We start from the raw sequence: 7,909 nt of genomic DNA, 5'->3' as shown, positions 1-7,909 counted from the left end.
GGATTCAAATTACTTCTACTCATAAATGTTTATACAGTACTCCAGGTTGTAAAAAAACCAAGCACAAAAAACAAACAAAAACCACTGGGAGTTTCTTTTCTTCTTTTTTGTTATAAGAATTGATTGGGAGATAGTTTTTCATGTGTGTATTTAACAAACACTTGAGCACCTACTGTGTGCCAGACACCGTTAGGTGCTAGGAATCCATCAGGAAACAAAAGAGACAAAAATCTATTGCTGATCACTAGTATAGATTGTGAGAAGTTAGATGGTTATAAGCAGAACACTTTTAAAATTTAAGGACAAGATCAAAGCAACAACCTCAGGGAGGATAAATGAAAATCCAGATCTGAATCTATCTTCAGAGGTACTAGGTGTCAGGAATGGGTACACTGAGAAGTAGAGAACGTCATAGATATGTTTAGTCCAGCTAAATGTTTATCTACACTAACACGCTCATCTACCTCATTTTGTTTGGTGGGGTAAAGAGAATCACACTGCTTCAGAGGCAAAAGATAAACTTTCAAGTTTAATTCTCATTGCCTCATGCTGCCTTCATTATCACTGCCTCAACATCACTGGCTTTCTAAGACAAGTCCAACATCTTCTCCATATGTGATCACCCCCTGGTAACTATAGAGGAAACTAATGAACCATGTAAGTAAACATATAGATTTTCAGTTATTTTGTTGAAAACCACTGATGACGTTTAAGGTATAAATATTCAGTTCTACAAGGGAATAACTTCACAGATGAACCAAATCAGATTTAAGTACCCAGATCTAATGAGGGGGCTTCTGTAATAATAAAACCCTCAGATTTTTAGGGTTCAAGGCCTGGATACAACATTTCCTGACCATGTGACAACCTCTCTAAAGCTCAATTTTCTTGTTTTCAAAGTAAGAGAAAATATTTCTTGCCTGTTGCACAGGGATGCATCAGGAATGATTTTTTAAGGTATTTTGGAATGAGAAATACCTGAGCTATGATCTAGTCAAACTCCTCTATTTATACATAAGAAAAAAAAAAGCCCCAGAAAACTTAAGAGACTTATTCAAGGTCAGTCTACTTAATAGCGGAACTGGGATTAGGTCACTGTGTTCAATTTCTTGTCCAGTGATCTTTCTTCTCCTCCATGAGATAATGTAGTAAAAATGCTATGAGGACTATGACATGCATAAAGAATATGGTATTATAATGATGGAGCAAAATGATGTGATCTTTCTATATCAGAGTTTTCCTATTTCTCAAAAAAAAAAAAAAAAAAGCATTCCTGAATATCTAACAATGGTTTCTACCAAGAATTAAAAGGAAATTGTCCAAGAAACATTCAATTTCTGAAAGCAAAGATTTCATACTTTGTATAACATTTTCTATGCAGATAAGATAATGAATGTTCATTGACAGTTATCATAGTTATAGATTATGCCAAGTTTGACTCGTTAGTTCTTAACCTAATAATTTGTCCAACAGTCAGTATCAAAATAATATTGGTTGAGCCTTATAAAAGAATAAATCATGTGTTGTGTTTTATTTTATTCCCATGACTAAAATTAGGTTTTTAATATCTTTTTGATGATCTAATGCTCTCAAAGCAGACAGTAGACACCAGTAAACAAATACACTATTATTTGAGAAAGGCTTTCTGTTCATTGATGGGTTTAGCCTTGACACTAAAACGTATATAGTAAAAGTGTCAGTCAACTTTTGACATGCAAAATGTTTGTGTCAGACTCATACAGAGCAGGTTCAGGAAGCAAGTGACCATAAAGTCACCTAATGCTAAAAATCAAAAGCCTTCTGAAACAGAGTCTAAGAAGAACACTCTTTGGTTTTGTTTCAAACTTATTATTGATTTTTACTTTAACCATTAATCTATTCATGTGTCCTCAACATATTTTAAATGGCCATGCCTATTTGTCTGCCCCCAAATCTCTGTGTTGACAATACTATTTGCATGATATTTTCCTGTATCACTTTAGATTCATAATCAGAAGTAAAAAATGGAATCTTTGTGATAAAATAAAGGCCATTGTCCTCTATTTCAGTTCATAGATCTAAAAGGCTCTACTGCCCATATTAATTTGGTCAGCTGGTAGAGAAATTTAACTTAGAACTAAAATTATGCAAGAAGTCACTGTGATATAGGGGCACCTGGGTGGCTCAGTCAGTTAAGTGTCTGACTTCGACTCAGGTCATGATCTCACCGCATGTGAGTTCGAGTCCCCCCTTAGGCTCTGTGCTGACAGCTCAGAGCCTGGATCCTGCTTCACATTCTGTTTCCTTCTCTCTCTCCCTCTCCCCAACTTGCACTCTGTCTCTCTCTGTCTCCCTCAAAAATGAATAAACATTAACAAAAATTTAAAGAAAAAAGAAGTCACTGTGATGTAAAGGGAAGAAAATGTAAAAGGTTTTCTAATCAATTTTCCACCTCTGAACAACAATCAGTATAAATAGTAAATAATGTTTCACATAGGTAAATGAAGAATGTTACTTTGGATAGCTTTTCTCATTTCTCTTGTAGAAACAGAAATGCTATTCTAAAAAAAAATTTTTTTAATGTTTATTTTGCTTTTGTGAGAGACAGAGACAGAGCATGAGCAAGGGAGGGACAGAGAGAAGGAGACACAGAATCAGAAGCAGGCCCCAGACTCTGAGCTGTCAGCACAAAGCCCGATGTGGGGCTCGAACTCATGAACTGTGAGATCATGACCTGTGCCGAAGTTGGACTTAACCGACTGAGCCACCCAGGTGCCCCAGAAATGCTTTTCTAAAGTGTTTTTAAAGTTTCTTATCTGTAGTTACAAGCTAGCAGGAAACTTAAAGCTTTAATCTTTAGAAATTTATCCTGGCATGTATGATTTTGAAGATCAGGGCTGATTCTCTCATGCACTCTCAGTGGGAATGTAATTCGGAGCTGCCACTGCGGAAACAGTATGGATGTTTCTCATAAAACTATAAATAGAGCTATCATACAATCCAGTAATTCCACTACTGGGTATTTACTTGAATAAACACTAATTAGTTCAAAAATACTAATTTGAAAAGATACATGCACCCCTATGTTTTTTAGCAGCATTATTTACAATAGCCAATATATGGAAACAAGCTAAGTGCCTATCTGTACATGAATAGATAAAGGTGATATGATATATACACGCAATGGAATACTACTCACTCATAAAAAGTATGAGATCTTGCATTTTTGACAACACGGATGGATCTAGAGGGTATTATACTAAATGAAATAAGTCTGACAGAGAAAGATAAATACCATATGCTTTCACTTATTTGTGTAGTCTAAAAACAAAACAAAACAAAATAAATAACAACAAAAACATAAACAGACTCATAAATATAGTGAACAAAACTCTTAGTTTCCCAACTTGGGGGAGGGAGGTGTGATGAGGGTAATGATGAAATAGGGGAAGTGCATTAAGAGGTACAAACCTCCACTTATAAAATAAATAAATCACAGAGGTGCAAAGCACAGCACAAAGAATATGGTCAATAATATTGTAATTGTGTATGGTGACAGATGGTAATTACATTTAGCATGGTATTTTGTAATTGTCAAATTGCTACGCTGTACACCTGAAACTAATATAATATTATATATCAACTATCTTTTGAATAAAAATTAATATAGGTAAATAAAAATTAGGGGTAATTCTAAAATTTGTTATTTTATCAGTAAATGTTTTATTGTGTAAGTTATCACTTAGAATACCCTGTACACAGATTCCCCTCTTATTTCTGTATCTTTGTTTCTGATAGACACAGCTTCCTCCTGGAATCCCTTTCCCTTTCCTCTCTTCCTATCAAAATACTGAAAATCCTTCAGGTAGCAACTTAAATCTAAATTCAATCACAAATCTTTCCCTGGATACTCCAGGCATACTTCTTTTTCATTTTTCTGAATTCCTAGAACAATCATAGTTTGTACCACATAATCCAGGAAAATGCATCTATTCACTAAAAGCATATTTCTTGTTTGGCCTTTGCCAGACACTGTATTAAGCATCCAGGTTACTAAGGGGATAACACATGAGATTGTCTCCCACCTTATCTAGTGAAAGAGGGGAACAATGCATCTACTTAAGCCAGAACTGTTTTTTACATATTATCTCATTTAATCTGCATGATATCTCAGGAAGGTGAAATTATTATCTCCATATCACAGAAGAGGAAACTGAGACATTAAGAGACTGGATTACTAACCCAAAGATTTCTGAGACTGAACCTCTTCCTAATCATTCTGGGTTTATATGCCTCATCTGCACAACTCCTTTAAAGCCCTGGATTTCTGAGATTTGGAGAACTATGTTTTATACTCTTTTTCTTTCTTTGACTTGCTGGGAAAAAAGATATGTATTCACTAAAATATTTATTGACTGATTGCAGAGTATGAGTTCAGTTCAAATCTTAACAGAAACGTAGACAGATTTTTTTCCATCTATCATATAACATAATTGAAACAATTGTCTATATTATAAATAATGATATTAAAATCCATCTAATAGTCTAAGTAAGACGGCCTTATGGCTTAAGGAAAAATTCTTAAACTGAAAAAGTAAAACATTAACAAACCTAGCTTCTTTTTTTCTACAATGATGTACAAAAATATGCAACCATAAGATCATTTGAACTCTGGCAAATTTAAAAGTTTAGAGTCACAGAAGCCCCATTTTACCTGTATACAAAGAGATCAGAATATTCTCAACATTTTAAGTAATGTGCATTCTAAGTATAACAACAACTTAGACTGTGTAAAGTGCATTATCTTAAAGAAAACCATCATCAAGGGCAAAATTTCCCCTTCAGATCTCTATGTACAATCTGGACTTTCTCTAAATCTGTGCCTTCTCTAAATTAAAAAAAAAATCTCATTTAAGATCACCAAGAGAAGAGCAAATCTAAAGAATGGCTCATTATCCTGCAAATAATACTTTATGTATATGTATTCACATACATATTGTTGGTAAGTGGAAATAAATATCAGATGCCATTTGAATATTACAATACCACTATAGGAATTCAAAGATAAAATTCCTAAAGGGAAAAAAAAAAAAAAACTGTGGGAAAGGAATGTTTAGCATCACATATGTAGTTGTAAAATATTTCCCTAAACCACATCACTTCATTCCCAGAAATCAAGTTTTTATTCCCACTTGGTCTGTATATATGTCAAGATTAAATACTTGTGTTTCATGGTGAAAATAACTTTACACCTCTAAAATATAAAAGTAAAAATTAAAAGTAGATATATGTAAAGTTGGAAGGATAAAGAGTATATTCTTAATTACCTGCATGTTAGAAATGTCATTTAGAAAATATTTAATCTGAAATTGCCTTATTTATCTCTGTCACTCAGTAGCCTATGCATCTATTTTTCCTGTATCAGGATTGATATGCATATGAAGTCGTGAAATGGCCAGGTGCTATGGCAGAAGATCATACACATGCCATCCTGGTCTGTCCTGCTAAAGTCGATGGATACAGTGCCTAGGTTTGAGCTTCTAGGATTTAGGCGGCCTAAATTAGCTATGTAGCCTACCATGGATTACTCTATTTCTCTGGACCACAGTTCCTTGGTCTTAAAATAAAGCTAAGTAATTCATGTCTTATGAGCTTGCCATAAATATCAAATGAGATAATACATATAAAACACTTAGTACAATGCCAAGCATATAAATGATGGTCAAGAAATATTAGCTATTATTACTACTATTATTAGCTAATAAGAGCTTATCAGTCAAACCAACATGCCAGTAGAGTTTAAGCTCTTCAATACCAAGGTCATCTTATACTTAGCTTTGTGTTCTTGATATACTATTATGAACATGGATTAAATGACAGGCTGAATGTATGAATGAATGACTCAACAAATGCAAATATATTATAATATGATACATATATATTACATATTTAAGATGTGTATATATACACACATACAAATATACAAAATTGTGTATATATTCCTATCACAAGACCTATGGCCAAATTATCAATCAACTAAGTAAATATGCTCAGTCCATCAATTAAGTAAAAATAATAATTAAACTAGATGGATATTTGATAGAATTGACCTACTGTTTCATTAAATTCATAAGCTCATTCACATGGTTCAATATGGTGGAGCCCCACTAATATTTACATAAAAAGAAACATAAAGTCAATTGGGATAGGAGATCTTAGCATTTAAATCATAAGCAGAGCAAGGGTAAGTATATAGAAGCTGAAGAGAGAGGTAAGCAGCATAATTATATAACAAGGGAGTGAGAATACTGAAATGTGGCCAAAGCACATTTAGGCAAAAACCTGAAGTGGAGGACGCAAATAATTAGAAGGTATAAATTCACTTTCCTTCATCAGAATAACATTAGAAAGGTAAACATACTGTCCTGGAAAGATTCCACCAAGCATTCTAAAACTAAGCTGAAATAAACATTGAAGTAGCCAAGCACTGGTTCCTAGAAAAGATTCCTTCCACTCTAAAGCCTATGGAAGTCATGTTATTCATTAAAGACACACACACAAACACATGTATGCATGCACACATATGCACACACGCACACACGTACACACACACACACACTCATTTCGTGGTACCTAAATAAATATTTTTAAATTATTTTTATGAGTACTAAAAGCATATACTTCAGTATAAACAAATAAAGAACAAATATCGACCACAACGACAAATCTAACTAGTAATCTTTAAAACAACCTCTGTATCTGAAATATTATGAATTAGCAACAGATAAAAGTCTACATTCCTAATTGCAACTCTGGCACAGATCTGATTGTAGTGACTAGTCCTACTCACTTATTGTATTAATTTTTCCAAGGTCAGCTATCCAATGGCCTACTATCACAGATAATTCCACTTCTATGAATTTGTTTCTTGTCACAGTCACATCAAAGGGAAAGAAAAATGAGTTAACAGTCAGCACTTAGGGGCTGTTGAAGTGGCAGAAGGTTCAGTTCCTTTAGAACAATGGCTCTGGCTTGACGCTGTGTGATTGTAAGGTAAAATACTGTCTTCCCTGAAAGAGCCTTTGTCTATAGCTGAAAGGAAATAGTATGTCTATTCCTGAAAGTGAAATATAGATCTGCAATTTTATGAGAAAGTGTATCATTAGTCATCAGATGTATTCTGAGTATATTTCTTAAAATTATTTCTGTTCTGTCTTATAAAAGATATTATGGACTCTGCCTTCTATAGTTCTCTGTCTCTCTATCTCTGCCCCTCTCTCTTTCTTACACACACACACACACACACACACACACACACTCCATACATAGGCCAAAATTGTGCTCTAGTTGGCATTCTATTGTCCAAACTTTGGTGCTGTTGAATCATCAATGTGCTTGAAAGGTAGTTGTTACATAGTTTCGCATTGAATGGCAAGACAATCACGAACAGTATAGCTCTTGAATGTAGCGAATCTACCACAATTGAGGTATCACTTATCACAAATCAATTCCATCAAGATGAATATGTATAGAAAATAGATATAACAAGACACCTAAATAACTTGTATAGTCAGTAGGCTGAAGTAGAAGAGGCACAAGATATGTTCTAAGGAGTCACCTGAAAATTAAATACAGAAGGATGTCCTATTTACCCAGGCCTTCGTCATGTGAATGATATTTTCAGTCAACATGGGTAAAAAAAGGACAAATAGTGAGTATACCTACAGGAAGGATCTGAAAAGTAACGAAGAAAAATTTCTGTAATAATTCAAGACTTCAAGTTCCATTGTGATCAACTCTACCAGAATTCTGTTCTCAGTCACTACCAATGCCATCCTTTGTGATAAAAGTTAGCAATGTATGTCATCATATTTGACCAAATTGTCATTAATCATGACTAGTTTGAGGTAAAACACCAGCAAGTGTAACC

This window comes from Hyaena hyaena, unplaced genomic scaffold (genome assembly GCF_003009895.1).
Source record: "Hyaena hyaena isolate Hyena2069 unplaced genomic scaffold, ASM300989v1 scaffold_207, whole genome shotgun sequence".
Taxonomy (NCBI): domain Eukaryota; kingdom Metazoa; phylum Chordata; class Mammalia; order Carnivora; family Hyaenidae; genus Hyaena; species Hyaena hyaena.
Note: the sequence above shows the minus strand (reverse complement) of the source record.